The sequence below is a fragment of the Peromyscus leucopus genome, chromosome 3 (assembly GCF_004664715.2).
Source record: "Peromyscus leucopus breed LL Stock chromosome 3, UCI_PerLeu_2.1, whole genome shotgun sequence".
Classification (NCBI taxonomy): Eukaryota; Metazoa; Chordata; class Mammalia; order Rodentia; family Cricetidae; genus Peromyscus; species Peromyscus leucopus.
Genome location: NC_051065.1, coordinates 137,395,952 through 137,418,899, shown reverse-complemented (window position 1 = coordinate 137,418,899; position 22,948 = coordinate 137,395,952). Strand labels below are relative to the sequence as shown.

General features: G+C 45.9%; 1 protein-coding gene across 4 annotated transcripts in view; it reads right to left on the bottom strand.

Moving 5' to 3' along the window:
* Grin2b (glutamate ionotropic receptor NMDA type subunit 2B) overlaps nucleotides 1–18,961 on the bottom strand; it is a 453,056-nt gene extending 434,095 nt beyond the window's left edge. The window contains exons 1-3 of one of the 4 annotated variants that reach the window (XM_028872157.2): nucleotides 18,920–18,961; nucleotides 18,306–18,380; nucleotides 16,893–17,334 (exon numbers count right to left, since the gene is read on the bottom strand). The gene's annotated coding sequence lies outside the window, so the exon portion shown is untranslated. Of the gene's footprint in view, nucleotides 1–16,892; nucleotides 17,335–17,933; nucleotides 18,003–18,305; nucleotides 18,693–18,771; nucleotides 18,875–18,919 lie in introns of those variants that run through there. The other 3 variants (XM_028872158.2, XM_028872156.2, XM_028872159.2) reach the window with 3 other exon arrangements.
* Nucleotides 18,962–22,948: the final 3,987 nt, after the last annotated feature.

Sequence of the window (22,948 nt, the reverse complement as noted above, 5' to 3'; positions counted from 1 at the left end):
AGGAACCCCTCCCCCCGTTCCCAGATACTTCCGTCATCACCTGACACAATAGAGTTCTGTGGCTTTACCATCTCTGTCACAAGCAAGAAGACATATTTACATGGAGAAAGAAAAGAAAATGCAGAACACCTGAACGGCCGTTATTCCCTTCTCTGGCCCTACTGAGAGTCCGGCAATATTACTCACTGCGGGTGGACAAGAGAGGTAACAGAACTAAGCTCCAGGTGCTTAACCTCCCTTGACCTCATCTAAAGAACCAGGTGCCCTCCCTACCCATGTCACTCACAGGCAAAAAAAAAAAAAAAAAAGCAGATCTAAGAGTCCCAACTCAAGTCCTTCTGGCATCAAATCCCTGCTCCTGACTCCTCAGGATGTTCTCTCTGGGGAGCAGTCCCTTGTCGTCTTGCACTCTAGACCCCAGCTTCTAAGATTCCAGGTTTGCCTTGCTGTCAAAGCTGTAGCAGTCCCAGCCTGCCAGCTCTGCGGACATGGAATAGAACTGTCCTTGGAAGGCACAGCCTGGCCCAGCGGAAGAGAGGCATATCATCTCCCACTGTGGGGAGGCAGCCGGGACCCCAAAGGGGTTTTTACTGCACATTGACTTTGGGGAGGGAAGGAAGCACATATCAGAAGTTTTAGAATTCCGCTCTCTGGGGTCCCAATGACAAATGAATCTTCATCTGTGACAAGAATTTGCTCTCAAGCCCTCAGGCTAGAAACACTGACATTGGGAAGAGAGTAAGTAAGGCCAATATTCTGTGTATTCCCATATTATCTGAACCACACTAGCCCCTTTCAGGATCCTTCCCCCCAGTGCCCGCCCTCCGCGCAGCTCTGCTGGCCCATCCTCCATTCTTCAGTGTACGCCACTGGAAAGACACCTTCCATTATGCCTTCTTCTCTACATATTTCTGCCCAAATCTCAGTCCTGGTCCATCAGCTCTTGGAAGGATCATTATTAAGCCCAGCCACCCTGCCTCAAAAGAGCCGCTATCATACACATTCATACACATTCCATAAAGGAAGTCACAAGGCTGCTTAGTTCTACTTAAAAAAAAAGCCGTGGTCCCAAGGAAAACTGTCCCTCAAGACCCTCCTCACTTTCTACACCCACATAGCGAGATGTATAGCTACCAGGTGTGCTCCGGGCACATGTTCTAGAACCACACTTCACACACTGGCATTAAGGATGAGCCTCAAGGGTTCCAAATCTCTTAATATTCCAACTGGAGAAATTTCTGAGCCTGGTAGGTAAGTGGTTTTTTTCTGGAAAAAACGATCCAGAACGTTCATTTGAGGAACTGCTGATCAACTGGATGTGTGACTCCGAGTCAATGGTAGAAGTGAGGGGTGCCAAAGACAGAGTGGGGGTAGGTTTTTTGGGGGGGGAATAGCCCATATAGGCTATATACTAAGCAGTGTGACTGGCTAGCAGAACACCCCCCCCCCATTCTGTGGGCTCAGTCTTCTATTCAGAGAGAGAGCACTGCTTCAGGGGTTCCATATCACTGCAGACATTAGGAGAGGTTGGGTCCCAACGCCTATCACCCCAAGATAAGAAGCAGTCTATTACTAGGTGCACTGGGTGTCGTTCATTCATAGCATTCTGAGCTCAGCTATTTAACCCCCCCCCCCCCATTGTCTCTGTTTAAGAGGCAGCTCAGGGGAAGCCAGACCTAACTGCCATCATTTTCCCTTAATTACGTAGATCCGTTTCCTGCAGCCTGCCAAGGCCCATCCTCCTTGCAGAGCCATGGATCCATCGGGATCTTGTCCTTTAAAAAGCCATTGTGATGGCCGCCATGCCCTGGGTTCTTCAAGGTGTTGGGTAACTGACTGTTTAGCTCCATAGATTCTCAAGTAGCCATTTATGCTAATGACTCTGTAATTTCCAGCCACCGCCTCTTTTTAGAAAGAGGACGAGCTGGCCTTTGGATGTTTTCTCTGTCCTATGCAATACTCTCCTGTGACTTCCTTCGGCCCTGCCATGACCGTTTCTTTGGTGAGACATTTTAGCATCTGTCATTAAGACCTGAGGCTGTTTTTATTTTCTCTTTAATGAATGTTTTAAAATTCTCTCTAATATCAAATTGGTTTTTTGTTCCCTAGCTCAAACTAGAATCCAAATTATCACACACACACACACACACACACACACACACACACACACACACACACACCAGCAGCAGCAGCAGCATTATATATCAGCAACCAGTTCTCAATTCTATTTCTTTTTTTAATTTTATTGTGTTTTATTTATTTAATTTGTCAGCAGACAACTTGTATGAGGTTAGGTCCATCCTTCTGCCTTATAGATCCTAAGGACTGAACTCAACACATCAGGCTTAGCAGTGAGTGCCCGGCCCCACTGAGCCCCCCCCCCCCCCCCGTTAGATCTCTAAGAAATTAACAATAGCATATTTCTTAACCTTGCTCTGTGGAGACAGAATTAGCTGTTTTTGCTTTTATTTAGCTGCTAACAGGATTTTTTTTTAATTTCCTAATTATCTTTTCTGAATATGAAAATAACAATCCTGTATTGTAGAAATTTTGTAAAATTAAAAAAATCACAAAGAGGTAAAGTGATAATTATCTGGTTCCTAGCCCTCTCTGTCTTAAATTTTCCTTTACATTTTTACATTTTCTATTTCTCTGTATGTACCGTGGGAGCTCGTGCAGGTGGAGGTCAGAGAACAGTCCCATAGAGTAAGTGCTCCCCTTCCACTGTGCAGGCCCTGGGGTTTGAACTCAGATCACCAGGTTTGGCAGCCAATGCCTTTATCTATGGAGCTGCCTCGCTAGCCCAGCCCTTACAGCTTTCATCTGGACTGTTGACCTTGTCTTTGGGGTTTTATGGCCTTCACCATTTCCAACTTTGTCCACCAGCCCACGAGTGTTGCTTTTCTTTTCCCGGTAAGTTCTTTGTTCACCTGAGTGGACACCACCGAGCATGTTGCTTTGCGGTGGCACGCTACTCCCCTAAACCAACTGCAGACACAGGCAAAGCAGAGGCACCAGCCCTGAGATTCGAAAGAGCTGAGGATGACATCCAGCCCTTGCTCCTCCTTGGCTACACAGCTTTCACAAACATGATTTCATTCCTCGGTTTCCTCATCAGTAAGATGGGAATAGTAGTTGATGTCCAGGATTCCTTGTAAATAAAAATGACATGCAGAGAAATAGATTTATAAGAAAGCCCTCAGTACGCTGCAGAGCACACAGGGAACACAAGTGAGTTCTACTGCCCTACCCAGTGTGTTTTGGTCTTCTCCTGTCAATTTATTCTTAGAAAAACCTTCCTTTCTGGCACTTTGTTTTTAGTCTTCTTTAGTTATTCATTATTTAGTTATTCTTATTTTGTTCATAGTAGGCCAGTTCATAGTGAATTTGCCCAAGGTTTACTTCAACCTTCAAATCCTCAATTTATGTGTCCCTATTTGTGGCTATCGTCTGCATTTTTCTGCACTAGGAACCAGACCTCCAAATATTATAAATAAAAAAAATCACCTTGCAGTCATGTTTCATTTTTCCAGGTATAATCTGATGAAACCTTCAGAAAGTCAACACTAGATTAGATCTGGAAGCCTGTGGAATCTAGCGGCAACTACAGACTCTATCTATGAGGCATGTGAGCATCACCCCTCTATCACCCAAACTGGATCAGATTAGAGTGGTACCAAATGAGGAGCAGAGGTGGCAGTGGCAGTTAGGACTCATGGAAGACTCACTCTCAACAAGGTCTGCTCAAAGTGAAATAAGCAGAATTGCAGATTAGCCAGAATGATAGAGAATTCAGTATTGCAGAAAAAGTGAGGGTATCATCCTTGGCAGCCTGGCAGCCTGAATCCTCAGGTCTTTCTCTCATCTTCTGCTTTCTGGATGTGCAATGAGAAGGGATGATGGTGATGGTGGCTATGAATGTTAGAAGCCCAAAGGGGACAGCAAGAGTCTGAGTAACACAGTACTGGGAACACAGCACACTTTACCCTCTGCTCATCTCCATGACAGTTTCTAGAAGACTGCCCTGGGTGTGTCCTCTGGCTGACGAGCACACGGGAAGAAAGAAGTCTGCAAACACCCAAACAAACCCTGATCGTTGTTAAAGTCCACGGTGCGTCCTTCCCTCTTTCCACTGTCCTCATTATGTAGAGCTGAGCACACACTATGTCCTTCCTAAGTCTGTGACTGCAAGTCACCCGGAAACGTTTACTGCAAAGCTGTAGAGAGAAGAGCATAAGTGGGTGTCTCCTGCCTGACTCTGGACCCTGAGCCTGGCTCTGCCACTTATGCTAAGCAGGCTTTTAACTTCTTGGTGTCCGGGTAGCCTTATCTGTAAGGTGCAGATTCGAGACTCATTTCACAGTCCTCCTGGAGTGATTGGAAGGTTTACATTAGGTGATTCCTAAAGTCCCTACATCATACCAGCAACACTGGTTGATGTACATGGTGCCAGCCAGCACTGTGTTAGGTACACACAGGGACCCAGGCTGGATGCTGTTCCTGCCCTTCAGAAGTTGACATGTATGGGATGCAGACACAACACAGCACTTCCACACCTGAGTGGGGGCTGAGGAACACAGAGGGCATGGCCATTCAGCTGGGCCGTGGGGGTGGGCCAGGAAGTCCCAGAAGGCAGATCATGAAGATGGATTAGGCACAAGCCACAGGAGGTGAGGTGGGAGGACGCCTCACACAGAGCGACAAGCCTAGGAGGTGAGGCTGCCTTTCAGACTGTCCTCGGCTTCTGTCGCCATTTCCATTTCCGCCCTTCTTGGATCATGTAAAGATGAAAGATAAGCCTGGGAAAAAGTTCCATACATAAAGCTGGAACGATTAGTCTTGCTCTCCTTTCTGACAAGCATTTATCTAGTTTTCTAGATAAATACTGTGAAAGAGAACCTGGGAAGTAGACACCGAGCAAAGATTAAGAAGCTCGGGTCACAATGCCTGGGTGCTGTTACTCTGTGTTCGGAATGTCAGTTTCTTCAACTCTGTTGTCTGTCTTCCCCATTAAATGTGTTCTGTTCTCTTGTCCACTGGGAGTGGGCGTTCCAAGTGGAAGGCCCCAGGATGCATCGAAAACCCAGAGCAGGACACAGTTCTCAATAATGATACTGCATGTATAGATATTGAGCCTGCCGTTTGGAAGGATTTTTACACAGTTCTCATTTGATCCACAATACAATTCTGTGTCCTAAAGATGCCATTTTACAGACAAAGAAGCAAGTTCTGTGAGGTTGCAAAGCTTTCCAGAGTCACACAGGTCTGCCTGGTGGGACCCAATGGGACCTGGTCTCAATAATATATTTACACTTGTGGCAGAACCCGACATGGAAGTGATATCCCTGCCTGTCATTCTCTGGTTCTAATGTTAATCTCCACTCGCAGTTTAACATGGGCTTCAGAATAAAAGATACCCATGAAAATGGAAGTCCTTTAATATGTCCATGATTGAAGGAGCAGGGAGAAGGAGACAACTCCATGCTGGGGAAACCGAAGTCTTCAAGTTCAGAGTAGAGTATATTTACAGAATGGAAAAAAACTGAAAACAGTCTGCCCAGCCCTGTCTATATATGAAAGAAGAAGGTGCTGACTGACCACATCATGAACATCTCACTTTCATCCTTATCAAATTACGTGAAGGTCCAGAAACTGGCTATTTTGTAGGAATTCTTATTCTCATTTTAAGAACAACTTTGCCTTTTGCCAAGAGCAAGGCACAAAGAGAGAAATTCTAAAAGACATTTGCTTCAGCTGGAGTGTCAAAGTCTACCACGTGAGTGGGTGAGGAGATAGCTCAGCTGTGTGCTTACCTCTCAGGTGCAGGGACCTGAGTTCAAATTCCTAGCAACCATAGAAATCCTGTAATCACACTCCAACTAGGGGAGGAAACAGGAGGACCCTAGAGCTTGCTGGGTCCAGCTGAGTCAATGAGCTCCAAGGTTAGGGACAGATCCTGCCTTAAAAATAAAGTGGAGAGTGATTATGACATTCTGACCTCCCTGGGCATGTGTACACATGAATACACACACACACACACACACACACACACACACACACACACATAACACACACCAGAGTCTATCATGTTAACGAGTTCCTCTACCTGCCACATAATCCTGTATCATTACACAGCAGAAGCTCCCTGTAATTTAAGTACCAGGGGTTAGTTAAACTCGGAAGACATAATTTGGAAATCTGGCTTCAGCTTACAGTTGGGTATCATCTAACTCTTTAATCCCCACTCTGTTTGTCTAAGACACCAAAATAATAACACTGGTCTTAGAACAAGGATGAAATGAGATTAGCCAGGTCAACAGAACTTATAATGTCATGGGCACACCACGAATATCTCTGGCCAACTCAAGACCCCATCTCCATAGGGAGCTGTCTCAAGAGAAGACATGGAAAGACCTTGTGTGTGACTGTCACATTTGGGCAGACAGCTATCATTCGTAGCATTTTCAATCCACCATTCCTCTATAAACACCCTACCATTCCTGGCTGCCTAATTCCAGAACCTTCTCAGTCCTTTCCTCTAATGTCTGTCTCAGTCACATCAATGCAAGCTTCATTACCAGAATCACATAGATTCTTTGCTATGGTCACTAAAGGATCATTTGTGAATCTCAGTGCCAGCCTTCATCCTGAAATCAAAGAATCTCTGTAAACAGGTACCCAATAAAAAGGAGAGGTTGTCAGCTTGAGTGACAATGATCCTATAGGTTCCAGAAACCCCAGGGTTGGAAAAGGTGACAGTGTCACAGGACAGTATGAAAACCCTCTGAAGAAGTGTGTTCCCAGAGCCATCTTAAAAGAGTGAGACAAACAGAAGAATCTGGGGACAAGCAGGCTAGCAGAGCTTATTTCCACTGAGGAATACCGAGCAAGGCTTCATGGTGGATACTCCCTGTGAGGTGGACCTGGAGGAAGGATTTAAAGACCACCATTAAAGAGAGCTGTCATGTCTGTTGAATGTGTGTGGACTACATCCCAGTGAAGTGGGGTGCTAGGGGGTGTTTTATTCCTTCAGCCTAAGCTGTATCTAAGCATGATTTTGTCCACTCAGCTTCAGCTGATCCCCCCACCAAAGCAGCTTAAACAGCAAAGAAACAACACATAACAGGTGTTGGCATGACACCTTAATCATTCATGCCATTTTTACCAACATTTTCCAAGTGCTGGCCGTGCACAAATATCCCTGTCCTGAGTACTAAGGACACAAAGTGACAATGGGCATCCTTGTCATCATGGGGGTGGGGCAGGATGACAAACTCAGAAACAAACCTAATTTCACTTCTCCACGTCAGTTCTAGCTGTTCCTTTCTTTAAACACCCAAAAGGTCCACACAATCCAAAGGATCTCACAGATGTGTGCTTGCACTGCCCAGGGTGAAGTCTTTCTGAATCCCGTCTTGAAAAAAGCCAGGATCTAGACTGGAGCAAAATTTTCAGAGGACTGACATTTTCTCCATCCCCCGGGAAGTTGCAAACAATCCTGGGGTCTGCAATAAGGTGACAGGAGCCACAAACCATGCACCATCCACTCTGGCCCCTACAGAACTCACAGAAGGAGACCTGAACCCCATGGTAGCCAATTCCAGGGCTAGGGCTGCAGTGCCTTCAAGTTCAGAATGCTCTGCCTATAAAAGACCACCCAGCAGGTGTTTTGAAATTCAGACTCTGACTGTCTTTTCCCTAAACATTCAGTGGCCGCTGAACGCCACTAGCATCCCAGTCTTTCCTCTTTCATCCCCAATGGCTATTAGCAGATGTCCAAAAGAGAACAATGGTTTGTCTTTGAAAAGAAAACAGACCCATAAATCTGGATTCTGCTCTTGCCACTGTACATTTAGGTTCACATTTATTTTAAAACAGGGAAGGGAGGAAGCCGAAAAGGAAGGATGCGAGAAAACTATTAGCCCAGCCAGCTTAATAATCGGTGATTAAAGTTACAGACAGAGAAGGGCGACGTCTTAATGCCTCCTACCCTCTGCCTTCCATCCGTGCCTTTAATATCCCACTTCAGGCACAGGGAGGAAGGGCAATGGGCCTAGTGAATTCCAACTGCTCCAGAATAATTGCACCATTCAGGGCCCTCACCAGTCAATCAGGGGCTGCTTATCCAGCCCCATTTATTAATAGTTTTCCTGCATTTACAATGGTACAAAGGAGTAAAATGAGGCTTTCTCTCTGAAACAAGAAATGGGGCATCCTCAATACCAGCTAAGTGGAGCAGAGGGTACCGTGCCGGCAGAGGCTAAGGCTGCTCGTCCTACTTCACAGCCACACCTGTCCCGGGGTGTCAGGGAAAGCATTGGCCTTGTGTCTCCTCACTTTAAACACCAGGCCTGTGTCAGTGTTGGGAGAGCTCAGTCATGGGGTCAATGGAGCGACGAGCTCAATTCAACCAAGGTTTCGCCCTCTGTGTGCACTGTATACATTAAATCGCTCCAGATCCCAGGCTCAGGGACTCTCTCCCAGTCACGTAACAGGGTCTCTCCGTACAATCAGAATGCTCGAGTGTGTCATGATGACAGATAATGCTTGCCTTGTCAGTCATCAAATACGACCTCTCACATCGCCTAGTCATAGTGCACACCTGTAATCCAGCACCTAGGAGGCAGGCATATCACAAGTTTGAGGCTAGCCTAAGCTACACATTGAGTTTGAGACCATCCTGGGCTACACAGTGAGACTTCATATAAAATAAAATAAAATGGCAACACATTAGACTCCTCTATGAGACTTTTAAAAATGGCCACTGCTTGAATTCTTCCTGAGATGTGTGTGTGTGTGTGTGTGTGTGTGTGTGTGTGTGTGTGTGTGTGTGTATTTATGTATGTATGTATGTATGTATTTATGTATGTGTGTGCATGCACGTGTGCTCTTGGGTGCATATGGAGGTGAGAAGACAGTTCCAGATATCATTCCTCATACATGGTTCATCCTGTTTTTCAAGGCAGGATCTTTCAATGGCTTTGACCAGACAGGCTAGGCTAGCTGGCCGATGAGCCTCAGGACTCCCTTGTCTGTGTCCCCCCAGTGCTGGGGTGACAAGCACATGTTGCCACATCCAGCTTTGTTTTCAATTACTTGAGTTCTGGCGCTGGAGCTCAGGTTCTCACACTTTAGTGGCTAAGCCATCTCCCCAGCCCCTTCCTAAGAGTTTTGATTTGATTCCTTTTTAGTCGTATAGCTTTTAAAACTTGTTTTTATTTAAGCTCTGCTGCTGAACCGGGGTTAAGGAGAGCTGCATTCCACTATCACCTCTGTGACTGAGTAAGAAGACTAAAGCCCAAAGTCAAAGCTTTGCATGCAGTCATGAAGTTAAGAGCCCCACAGATGCTAACGTGAGCTTCTGACCCCCGAGACCACCGCTTCCGTCATCTCCTGTGTGATGGAAACTGAACCTTACAAATATTCCTAACTTACAAAGGGAGCCCCGAGTTCTGACGATGTGTGCTGTAGTGAGTGCCCACCACTGGCTAACTCAAGGGACACCCATTCCAAGGTGACTGGTGGAGAAGAACTGCCCAGACCGTGAAGCACACAAATAAGGTTCAGTGGACAGACCCATGGCTTTTCCTCCTGTTGCTAACCTTGGGATCACTTTTATGTTTTAAAGTGGTAACTGGTCGTGCGGGCGGAAGCTAAAACAAACTTGAGGTGACTATCAGGGTGTGATATCCCCCCCCAAAAAAAAAGCATGTGTGCACACAAACAAACACAAATCATATGCATCACTGTACATGAATTTCATCATTCAATGTATTTCACATTTGATGCATTTGGTGATTTGGGCCACTGTTTGGAGTAGGTAAGCACTGAATGAGCAGCAAACGCACGTAAGTATGTGGAGTAGGGGTTGGGGGGAGGTGAATGTGTTCTGATCTCTAAACCAGATTCTATATGTGAGAGCAAACCATAGCATCAGAAAGTGGGAACCTTACTTTAGAAAGTCTGGTTGCTTTCACAGAGGAGAATGAGCTGTGGGAGAAGGATTGAACATGCCGTGTAAACCATAGGAATGGTTCTCACTATTTTGTTAACAATATAATGCTTTTAAACAACATTATTTCACTAAGTCCCACACAACTCAAAGGAAACAAGACTTAATTTCCAGAGATAATACAACCAGTTAAAGTCATGAGCAAGTCTACATCAAGACAGATGAGAGCTTGAAACTTGATGTTTCCTTCTGGAAAAAAAAAAATGGATTATGAATTTGCAGCCCTGGTGAACCAGTGAACAGAGACCCAGGGAGAACATGGACGGGGGGACAGGGCCAGCAGAAAGGAATCTCACACACACACACACACACACACACACACACACACACACACACACTGTCCTCATCACTCTGTCCTTGGGGATGGGTGTTTAAGGGAGAGGGAATCGCCAAGGACATGGCCATCACTTCTCTCTCCTCCCAGGTCTGCCACTCCGCAGGCTCAGCCTAGACTCCGCTCTGCTCCACTCCCCCCTGCCCAGGAAAAGGCGGCTTCATTGCTCTGTCCCTCCAGTCACCTCAGAATGCATGCACTTCAGTCAGGCCATGTATCCACCCCTACATCTTCATTCCTGCAGTACTCTTTACATACAGTGGACCCTCTAAAGGTCTCCAAGCTGACAGCTAGTCTTGGTGGCAACTACCTGTTAATCTGAGCCATTCAGGAGGTTAAAGGGGAAAGGTCATGAGTTCATTTAATGGGTGGGGGAGACAGGGGATTACGTCAGTGCTAAAGTGCTTACCTAGCATACACAAGATCAATCCCCAATACTGCAAATACAAAAATAAAAATCCCCAGACCGAGCTTAATAACAAGCTTTTCCTAATAAAATGAATATACTTCACCAAGTATAAGATATGGTGAGAGTTTTCAAAGATGGAAGAATGGGGAACACAAATAGATGGAAAATAATTTAGGGAACAATCCATTAAAATTCATCTTCCTTTAAACACCCATGCTGCAGCTTAACCAAGGGGTGACCAGGATGTCTCTCATAGTTCCTACCCCCAGGCATCGAACAAACCAAAAATTTCTTCAGTCTCAGGCCACTCCAATAAGGCAACTAAAATGTGTTGCGAGGTGCCTGGGAATAATGGGCTCCTCTGTTCTCACTGCCCTTCTGTGCCGGTACAGAAAGCAGCTAGTAGATGAATGGTACGGCACTCTACCTCACTACTCGAGAAACGCATGGGGCCGGGCCGGTCCTTCATTCCAAGTAGTCTGGCCTGGGCTGGGATCCAACTCTCTCCTTGGACACAAATCAGCTAACAGCTGTCCCTTTCTTTGTAATGGCCATCAATAAAGTTAGTTGCAATCCAGTGGTCTAAAATGAAAACTACATCATTTGCTCATTCTAGAGGCAAGTCTAACAAATCGGGTGAGGATGCATTAACTATAGACTCACCAAAGCAGGAATTAGAAAGCCTGAGCCTCACTCTACCTTGGTCACTTGTGATCAGAGATTCGTAGCTGGAGAAGCAGCACACTCCTGTGTTGGTCTTCAAGGATGCAAGACAAGGAGGATGAATATCTACACCAGTGGTCCTACCCCACGCATCCTCCTCAAAAGACCTTTCCCTCCTCACCTCTAAAACTCCTGTTTATCCTTCAAGAAAGAATTCAACTATCAACCCCTCTATGAATCCCTCTGCACCTCATCCCATCCCACTCTCGCCTTTAAAGGTCTTAGGCAATTGATGGTTTCCACATGCTGTGTCCTTCTAAGACCTCCAGGATATAGGTTATCTGCTACAGGAGTATGCAGAGACAATTCTTTTTCATAGCTTGATTAGTATTGGTTTTTACCAAGTGTTTATTGAATAACTGAATAAGAACAAAAATCATAAAGATAAATTAAATTAAAAGTCAAGAGTAGTGTGAGTGAGAAGAGACAAATGGATGTTAATAAAAAAATTAAGAAGCAGAATAAAATGAGAAGAAAGCATTATCAGAAAGCATACATGATGAAAGACGAGACAAAAAGGTGTAAATGGGTAGAAGAATTATAAACAAAAAGATATAAGAAACATGTAAACTTAAACATATAGTTGTTTTCTTACTAAATAAAAAAAAGATGCTGTACGGCCACAAAATGGATATAGAGAAATTCAATATTAACCATGATGGCGTTGAGATGTACAAATGGTGTGGACCTGAGCCTGTCATACAAGAACTCTATAGACTCAGAATATCAGGTCTCTCCCACAGACCTATCAAATCAGAATGTGAATTTTAATAGCATCCCCCCCCACCCCCGTGACTTGTGTATGCAATAGAGTTTGAGAGGTAATGATGTGGACATCTGAAATCCATAGACAGTCACCACCTCTCACGGCAATCCATGGTGTATTGCAGGAAGCCTCAGCAATAAGGAACTCCATAACCTTGGGACAATCACACCCCCAGATCCCAGCTTCTTCATCTATGAAATAAGAGGGACAGAGTAGGTGACTACTAAGCCTCAAGTTCTTGATTACATCTCATAGCATACCCTCACCCCATTTAATACCACCAAACAAAAAATAACAAATAGTGTCGTTGACTGATAGTGTGCGTCCTCTCCTGCTCCCTCTCCTAGTGATTTCCAGGTCTTTGTCACATGCTTGTCTCTGCAATGAGTACCAATGATTCCAAGATGAATATACATCTCCCCCCTGCCCCTGAGGAGCTGGTGAACTTCTCAGAAAAGGAACGAGGGCACAGAAATAAGAGAAGGGAAAAGGTGCCTTCTGAACCTCAAATGCAGGCTAGTAAGACACGGAAAGAGCAAACAATCACGGTGCTTGGGGCAGCTATGGAAATTGCTGCAAGGAGACAACATAAACATTAGGTTTCTTCCCTGACAACCTCAGCTGACAGGTCCAGGAAGTGACAATATGGAAATGAGATACTAGAACACAGAGCAAAGAAGAAAGGCCCCTGAAGACACACCTCTCTGTCCATCCACCCGGTGGATGGGGGTAACAGTCACAGGCAGACAGCTAGCATTGCATCGACTTGCATCTAGACCTCAGAAACCCACCTCCTCTGAGTTCTGGGTGCTCCCTCTACTGACTGCACTCTGTTCTTCCCATCATCAGCCTCCTGGAAGATAATGCCAATCCAACCACTAATCTTCTCTCCCTGGAGCTTTCTTCTATGGTTCTGATGAGGAGAGGCACTTTAATAAATGTAAACAATTCATTACACCAGCAACTCTTGTGATCTATATTTGTTTACAGAGGAACAGTACTGTAGTACTCAGTTATGGGCACGGTCACGGAGATTGAAAGTGGAGTTCACTGAAAGGAAGTAATTCTTAAGGAGAATGCAAAATGGCAAGGAGAAAGGAGATCTTAACTTCTGTAGCCTCTACTCTTGACTCCCATCAAGACACCAGAGATGAGTTGGAGGTCATTTCCTATCTTCACTGTTAGAGAAAGAGGCCCATCATTTGGAACACCTGCTTCCAGCCTACACCACAGTCAGCTCAGCCCTGGATTCCTTCTCTTCTCTGGTTCTAGATGTTCGTTTGAGGCTGTTGTTTCTTGACATCCAACTTCCTTTCCCCCTGCTTCCTTCTGTGTTTCAAGTCCACAAGCAGTAACAAAATTTTTGCAGTAGCTTGTCAATACTGGTGAAGATGTTACCTTCATTTGATTCTTGAAGAAGAAATTAGAGGAAAGAAACCCCGCCCCTGGATTCATCATAGCCATGCAGGAGATGGCAAACCGCTTCAAAGGTGATGATGTGTCCCAGCATCCACTCTGTCCTGCTCCTCCCCATCAAACAGCAGCCATGCACTTCTCTATCCCTGCATCAGCTAACCTCTGTCCATGTGTTTCTCTCAAAGGTGACCATTGCCCCTCCCCATACAGGACTGGATGGGGTTGAAGGTTTGAGAAAATGGCCAAAGCTCTAAAGCCATCTTCCCGAACATGAAACAGAAGCAATGATAAGGTCCCTTGCTGTTCACCCTCCCTCCAGAAGAAGTCGCTCTTCTGAACCTGTCTTTTTCAAAAACAGTACCTGGTATGCAAAGTAGTGACTAAAGGAATTCTCTCTTCCTCCTCCCCTCCCCTGTCATTTTCTCTCCTTTCTTATTCTCCCTGCCTACATCCACCCCTGACAAAGATCACACACAATCAGTAGCAAAGCAAGAATCTGCAGATGGGCAGGCTTCCTAGAGCTGGAACCAAGAGGAGAGATAAATTAGACAATTCAGTGGCATGCCCTGCTTCTTTCCCTGCACACCGGCATCTGCCACACCATCCCTTTCCCTGGCGCATCATACACCATCATACCTGAAACACAGAACCACACGTGGTTCTCCTCGCGCTAGAGCCGCATCCTTAACCATGCATCCCTAGAACTCATTATTTCCTATTAATGTCTCCTTAGTTACCAATCTTAGGCTCTTTGATTGCAATGCACTTCGTCCTTCCTCCCACCAGTGGTCCCACTAACTTCCCACGTCACCCCCACCACAGGGGTGATGGCAAAAGGCCAGAACAAAGGAAAACCCATTCAGCTCTTCATGATGGGCAGGGAAGAGAGGGCCAGAACAATGGCCCCAGGAAGACCCAGAATGCCACTGAGTCACAGCATCATGGGCACTGCTCACAAAGATGGGACACACAGCTTCCTCACCAGAGTCCCCAAAATGGCTTTGAGTTCCATATAGCCTCAGGCCACCTGTGGCAGGGCTTCCTTGACCCCTAATAAGTCTTTTCCACTGGATCACTTCTCATTTCTTTCTAACTTTCTAGACCCCTTTGCCTTCTCTTCCTCAATACTCTGCTCTTTTAACCTCTTCTCCTTTGCCTGGTCTCTGGGCCAACTAATGACAGCTTGAACTTGACTTAATCTTATTAGCATGCATGATTAATGAATTGATGAAGACCCTGCCCAAAGCCCCCTATTGATCTTATCACCAAGGAACATTCCCAAGTCCCACTCAGTTGCAGAGCACTGTCATAGGCAACCAGGATGCAAAAGAAGCCAAGGGCCCTACAGATGCCCACCTCTCTTTGTCCCGTCAGCACGTATGAACTCTCCGCACATTGAGCTGACATCCTCATCCATCCTTCTGTTCTATCTTGAAGTAAAATTAAGAGTTCATCCTCCCAACTGAAGGGTGATATGGAGACAGGGAACCAGCTCAGGTGTCTCTAAGGTGAGCACACACCAGATAACCTCAGCTATTTGTAGACACGGTGAGAACAGGATTCAAATTGGGATCCCACCCTCTCACTCTCATTATACCATGGTTACAGACTGGCATTTCAGCAGTGAAAGCTCAAAGAATGAGGCCTAGGGGAGAGGAACAGTAAATTTGGATGGCATCCTCATCCATCCTTTCTGGACAATAAAGAACTATCGCCTACTGTCATTTGGAGTGACTGGGAAGGACCTTCCATTACCTCCCCTACAACTCTTTAGTATTTTTAGATTGTTTTAAAGGATGATTATTTTTTAAGTGACTTTGAGGGGGGTGATATTTGGAGAAGGACTATTGAATGCTCATGGTTCAGCTCCATGTTTTTGAAGACCTTTTCCCAACCTCATTCCTGCCTGAGAATATCTTTAGAGTTTGGAGGGTATGTGGTCAGTGTAGAAAGGCACTGAGCAGCCAGACCCCCATCTTGGCCCTCAAGCCAGGGATGATCTGATTTTCTCAAGAGTTGTCTTGGCTGCCTGAGTGTCCAGCAGAAGGGCTGTTAGCTAAGTCGTTTCCATTTCTCTTCCTATTTCTCTTTTCAAATGCTGCCCAACAGATTGGGCATAGTTCACATATTGTTATATTTCTAGGCATTATATATGCTATATATATTTCACATATATAACAATCTCAAATATTGCTAAAATGGATGAGAGGATAAAAATTAAAATATCAATTCTTTTTTTAGGGTACAGGATGAACACATGCAAGCAGCACATCTCTTTGTTTAACACAAAGACTCACGTGTCGGATTCTGCACCCCTTCCACATGCACGGCGCTTTAGAACTCTGCAAGATAGCCATTTTGCCAGAGTGTGGAAGTAACAGTTTGCTTGGAGGATGTGTGGGTATAAATAGATGTGTGGACAGAAGGAGAAATTTACAGCTCAAAAATAATAGCTCACGGGGAAAAGACACAATGAAAAGCAGAATATTGACAGAATCCCTTCTTCTCAAGCTTAAGGTTGAAGTCTTCAACCTGCAGAATCCAGGTGTTCTAAGCCCAGCCAGTCCCTCTACACCTGCCCCTCTGCAATAGGCCTCCTGGGATCCGTGGGCCCAGTGTCAACCCTCTCTTTAGACACCAAGTAGGTTCCAGGGCACTAGCCACAGTAATCCCAACCATTATTTTTATTTACTTATTATTTGTTTATTTATTTATTCATTTATTTTTACAGCGCATGGAAAGGAAAAGACAGGAGACACGGAGAGAGAAATGGAGATGGCAAGAAAAAAAAAAAAAAACTCAGCTTGGAGAAAAATCTCTAGATGCCCACCAAGATCTAAAACACTAGCTCTGGGTGAATAGGATGCTGTTTAAGTGAGGGAGGCACACAGGTCCTGGCTGGCTGTGTCTGCATATAGCATACACCCCTTACGCCCTCCAACACCTTGTGTGCCTGCATACACCCACCCCCACCACCTTCCCGGAAAAAAAAACAAAAACAAAAACAACAAACCTGTTTGATGACAGGGCAAAGACACAACCCAGAGACTCCCTTCTTTGTCACAGAAACCTTTACCTTTCCCCCCAAACAGCATGATTTTGATATCATGCTATCTTTTTCTTCCAGAAAAAAACACCGTCTGGGAGACTGGAAAAGACAGATAAAAATGAGGAATCCCTACCCCAGGTGAGAAAAAAAAAAAAAAAAAGAATAAAATAGAATGTGCCCTACCTTGGTTTGTAGAAGCCAAACCTCTAGGCGGACAGATTAAGGGAGAGAGCATGTTGGGAATATCCAGGGTCCTCTTCTCGCTTGCATATCCACATAAGAAAGACGGAGAATAAAGGAACGGAAGAGATTTAAAATCCAATGTAGCATAAATTTTGTTTGAATCTTGTGTCTTGAAGAGATGCAAATTCAAAGAAAAAATTAATGCAAAAGGGAATCTCAGGGTGTGGAAAGCAGCTCACAATGCAGAATCCAGAGTCATTATTCCATGTGCATGTGAGGTTAGTGGCCCGAATATATACATTTAAGGAGTCTTCTGGCAATTACGGTTTTCTGGTTTTTTTGTTTTATTTTTGGAGCTTTAGCAGAGGAGTCTCTGTGTGGAGAGGCTGGGGGTCGGCTCCGTCCCTCCGTGGAGCATGGTCATTCCCAAAGCGTCCCCTTCCTAAGGGGAAAAAAGAGGAGGTCAGGGTTTGATTCGAGTGTCCCCCGGAGGGTGAGCAAAATGCATGCCGGAAAAATATATATGTATATATCAAGTCGTTATAAGAAAAGGGGGGAGGAAACCCTGCATTTCCCACAGAGTGCACGCGAGAGGAATTGAAAACAGCTGGCACCAATCTATAAATAATTCAGAAAAGGTCTGCCTATACCATTCCTGGGACAGGCATGGATGAGAGGTGGGAAAAGCCAACCTGAATGGAAGAGAGGGAAAGGGGGAAATGGGAAGCAAGGAGGAAGGCAGGGAGAGGAGGATCCGCACGGCAGTTCACACTCACACGCGCGCGCGCGCACACACACAGCATCCCCACTTAACTCGCCAGCGAGTGCGGCCCCCAGCCCCATCTGCAGTGCCGCTGACATGTCTGACTCGCTCTCCTCCTCTCCTCCGGCAGCAGAGCCTCCTCCCACCCCGGGCTCGTGCTCAATGGGCTCTGATTGTGCACCGGCCGCACACTGGGCATTTCTTGGAAGGGGCACACTGACACGCGCGCACACACACGCCCCCGACGCGTACGCGCCCCCGCGCGCACTCACACTCACCCCCGCGCACACTCACGCCGCCGCCGCCGCGCTGATGTGCAGCGCACCGGGCTGCACCTGCAGCCAGTGGATTGGACTGGAGGGTCGCAGCGCGTGGCTCCTGCCGCGAGCACTGCTGCCTAGCCTCCCCGCTAGAAGGGATTAACCCCCCCCCCAGAAAGATCAAAGGCAGCCCTACCCCCTCCCCAAAAATATCCTTTTGTTTAAAAAAAAAAAAAAAAGCCCTATCCAAAATACCAAGTGCCCGGTGCTACTGGATCGGAAAGCTGTACCCAACACCAGGTTGGTTAATGGTGCCAAGGTTTCGATCCTTTATCTGCCTGATTTCCCCAAACCCCCAAAATTGAGACTCCAAAGCGAGCATTTACGTACCGGCTCTGAGCGCCTCCGCGATGGCAGTGTCCGGAGAGGGGTGGCGGGTGTCGAGGGTCTGAGGGGTTCCCTTTCCTGCAAGGCAGGATAGATGGATCAGTCTCCAGGGTTGGGAAGTTCACTACGACTCTTTGCAGAGCAGAAGGAAATGCATTTGGACGCCAGCACCGCTGGATGCCGGGTTCGGAGAGGCAGCCTGACCCGAGGAGCGCTTCTCCATAGAGCCAAGCCCTGAGATTTCCTAGAGGTGAAGGAGCCCAAGGAAGTGGTGCTGGAAAGGGGGTGGGGGAGGACCTTCCTTTCTCAAAAAAAAAAGGGGGGGTGGAGAGGCAGGAGAGCCCAGATTCCAGTTGGTGATGATGGGAGCCGGGGGAGGGGAAGCGGGCGGGGGCAAGTCAAGCGTTCGGCAGCAGGAGAGGAAAAGCAGGGGAGGAGGGGGAGAGTAAGAAAAATGGGTATTAATCACCGGCGACGCTAGGAGGGCGGGGACATCAAAGGTCTTGGTCTTGATTTGGGTCTCACACCCAGGAACGTGCCACACAGGCGCGCGCTCGAGCGCGCACACACACACACACACACACACACACACACACACACACACACACACACCCTACCTCTCACACTCGGGCTCAGGAGGAGAAATCTAAGAGGCAGGGTGTGTGTGCACGCGCGTCCTCTTGCTCTCCACCCCCCACCCCTCCCCACCCCCAAACCCCCTCCATCACCCCCTCACTCCTACTGCTAAGACTCTTGGCTGAGGCTGCTTCTCACGTCATGAGCTGGGGGAAGTGGGGTAGCAAGGGGGTGGGAAAAGCTTAACCCGAGGCCGTGGCGCCTCCTTCTGGCCGCAGCGAGGAATGGCAGCGATGTAGGGAGGTTTAGGGGTGAGGGGACGAGACAGTGGCCCCCGTGGACCTCCAGGCAGAGCTGTGCCAAACAGCTCAAAGGCCGCGCCGCAGACTGACACTGAAAACCCCCCTCCACGGTGGTTCCACTCAGCAGCCTTTGCTGGGTACCTGCGTTCTGGGCTCTGGGCACAACTTGAAGGCTGAATTCTTGCCTTCAGGGAGCTTAAGGTCTGTCTTCAGTGCAGGAAGATAAAACAATAGGGAACCAGGTAAATGTGATTAACGGCTGAATTGTACAGCATAGTGTGTGTGTGTGTGTGTGTGTGTGTGTGTGTGTGTGTGTGTGTGTGTGTGTGTGTGTGTGTGTGTGTGTGTGATTTTTCTGGCTGCTAGGGAAGACTTGAGGACTTTGGGGTTCTTTTTTGAAGCATATGGCATTTTTAAAAGATCTTGAGAAAAGATGATAGACAAATGTTCCCCATACATAATTGTTTTACAGGACTGACAAACGCAGTTTCTCCAAAAAGGAAAACAGCATCCATTCCTCTCCCTCTTAAGTTGCTGTATGTTTCAGGAGTACTTGTGACCACTTGTAGTGTTATTTATTTTTCAATATTAATATCCTTGTAGATAACATCCTTGTTATCCTCACCCATTGTGTCTTCAGTGGTCCAGAATATTACAGCAGTGTTAAACTTCTACAGTAGGGGAACACGGGTTTCTCTGTCACAGCCCTGGGAGGGTGTGACCTGAACACGGGAAACTGCTGTGTGAGGAGCAGCCAGGGACCTCTGGTCTATGAGGGAGGGTGTGCTGGCCTAGAGACTAAGGCTGCTGCTTCTCAACAGCGATGCGACCCTGCTCCCTGGAGTTCGGCAGGCTGTTCTCAGAATCTCTCGTTTTTAAGACACACAGACGAAAACACAAATGTCATATGTTCACAAGCAGATTACTCTCCCTGTGGCAGTTTTGATTCTCTCCGCAGAGTGAGGTTGGTCCGTCTACCCCTTTGGGAAGCTGTAGAATTCTGCAATTGCTCCGGCGGCTCGCAAGAGCCGACCCAACCTCTCTCTGTGCACCCTTCAGAAGCACGCTGCCCTGGGGCTTCCAGAAATGGTCATTTCCCTCAGCATGGGATCCACGCCCACTTAAGCACTTCTTGAGGGCTGACTGTCAATCTGCTTTTCTAAATGTCCTCTTCTCTTGCTTTTCACCTCATCGGCCACCTTCCCTTCCCACCCCTCTTCCTCAAACGTGTGTCTTGCTCTACTTTATTTTCTCTCCTTTTTGCCCAAACCCAACATTTTTATTTTAGCCCGTCCACTGCTGCTGGTGGAGGGCAAATCCCGAGCACGCACACCCTCTGCCCCGACACAGCCCGCTCTGCCCTTTGGAAGTCTAATTCAAGGTCTTCCTGGTCTGGGCATGCTTTTTAGTGATCCAAGCCTGAACTGATTTCTGTAACAATTTGAGAGATTGGTGAGTGAGAGGGGGCATTTGGTTAACATCACACTCTGATTCTACCTGCCATGTGTGGAAATGCAAAACACAGGTGACTCCACTGGTTATCACGGTGACTGAGAGATACTTCTTGCATGTACCATCCCAGTATGTAACATATTCATAATACCATGCTGGGTGAAGAACTGGCCAGCCAGAAGGAAAAATAATAGCTCCGTAGCTGTTTGTGTTGAGCCATACAACACTATTGGCAATTCATTCATGACACTCTCAATCACATGAAGTAACCATTACAGACCTATAATAAATAGGCAATTTCACAAGGCTTACCTGAGAATTATATTCTTTGGTATATTTCCTGTCTTCTCAACTAGTTGCTTAATTCCTTTTTTTTTTTTAATTAATAGTTCTGAGAATTTCTTACTGTACTTTATAACGTTTCCAGCCCTCCCTGTTGCTTGGCTGCCTAATGTGTGTGCTTAGTAATTATTAGGGTTTTTCTGAGGTCACTTTTCTGCGCAGGTTTTTTGGTTTTGGTTTTGGTTTTGATGATAGGACTAGGTCATCCTAGAAACCACAAAGCTGACGGAGTGAAAAGTGCTAGGCCCATCACTGGGCCCAAGGGTTAGCTCCCTCTCATTCTCAGACTTCCTGGCATCCACTCTTTGTTTCTTTCCTTTCCTTTTGGAACTGGGTTTGACCCAGGGCTCTGCACTTGCCAAGCAAATGTTCCACCACTAAACTATACCCCGAGCCGTGTTCCTACTTTTACTTTGAGACAATCTCACTGAGTCACCCAGGCTGCCCTTGAACTCCACAGGTAACCCAGAAAACCTCGAACTTGTTATCATTCTACCTCTGCCTCCTGAGGAACGGGAATCACACACCTGTGCCATCCAGTCAGGCTTCTCCCGTTCATATTTGGGTTTCTCACAAAAGTCCACGAACGTCTCCAAAGAACTACCTTGAGGACCACCCAGACTCATGAATTTGTAATGCTATTTCTCTGCTTTGCAAGGAAGACATTTGCTTATTCCTATTCAGTCTGCACAGGAAGCAATATTCTAGGAGAAAATGGTGGATAGCACTTTGAAACATTGTTTATTGAGGAAAATCTCTTGCCTCAGGCTGCTAAGGACATAGTTGAAAGTATTCTGCCAGCTGGCTGGACTCAAAGAGAGGGTCCCGGAAATACTGCAAACACTTGTCCTTAACCCAATGGGCAGACATAAAGCCCATACCTTGCAGGACTATATATACACACACACCCATATAGCTATCTCAATGCCTTTCAGATCAAACACTGGGAATGAAAGATGGGCCTAGAGCTTATACAATTTAGAGTGCCTATTTAAAAGAAAGAACTAAAATAATGGTGTAAAAGTGAATACTTAAAATGTGGAAATAAATCACAACAATTTAAAATTCTTTAATATTCATAAATGTTATGAAACAAAAATTTAAATAACAATTCATGTAGGGGAATAGCCTGACACTTCTGCAGTACTTGCTTTCATGTTTAAAATACATATCTCTGAGCATCTCTTTGCATAATGGTTTAAAGTAACATGTCTATGAAAGTAATCAAATAACAAAAAGATCCAATCTATTCTTCAGCACAGTCAGTTGGCAGGCAGCTGTTTTTCACTGTTAAGATAATTGAGAATAATGGCTTTCTTATTGGTAAGCATGAAATATACTTTTTGGGAGTTGTCAAGATTGAGAAAAAGCATCAAATTTCATTTTTATATAGTTGTAATGCTATAAGAATTTCAACTTTTCTTAACTAACCTGAAATTATCTTGAACTGAAGACATGTACCGGTTTTTAATGGGTTATAAGTTTTACATTAGCATTGCCAGTGTCAGTATTTTGTCTCAAATCAGACAGAATTGAAATCTTCTTTCCTAGGTGTCCGTATGAGTCACTCCTCCTCATTAATTAGATTATCAACCAATGCCAGAGTCTGCTCATTATTTCTATTCAAAAGTCTCTTTTCTCCCTAAAGAACGACAGTTTCTATGTGATGGTGTTGGAGGAGGGCTGCGGTGGCTCCTTGTGTCAGATTAATTTCTGCTGATGTCAGTGTTCAGCTTAAGCTCTTTGTTTACGATTCATTTCCATCTGGGTTTTCTCTTGGTTCTTTAATAAGCAAATGTAGCTAATGGAAAGAGGGACTCTTTCAGTATGGCCCAAGCAACAGTCTGGAGTCCTCACTTGTTTTATTAAAGTGTCTTTCGAAATCATATTTGAAGCAACACAATCAATCATTGACTTCTTTCAGTGGACTTCATTCAACTTTCTTCATTTGAATTTCTCTCCCAAGCCTATAAA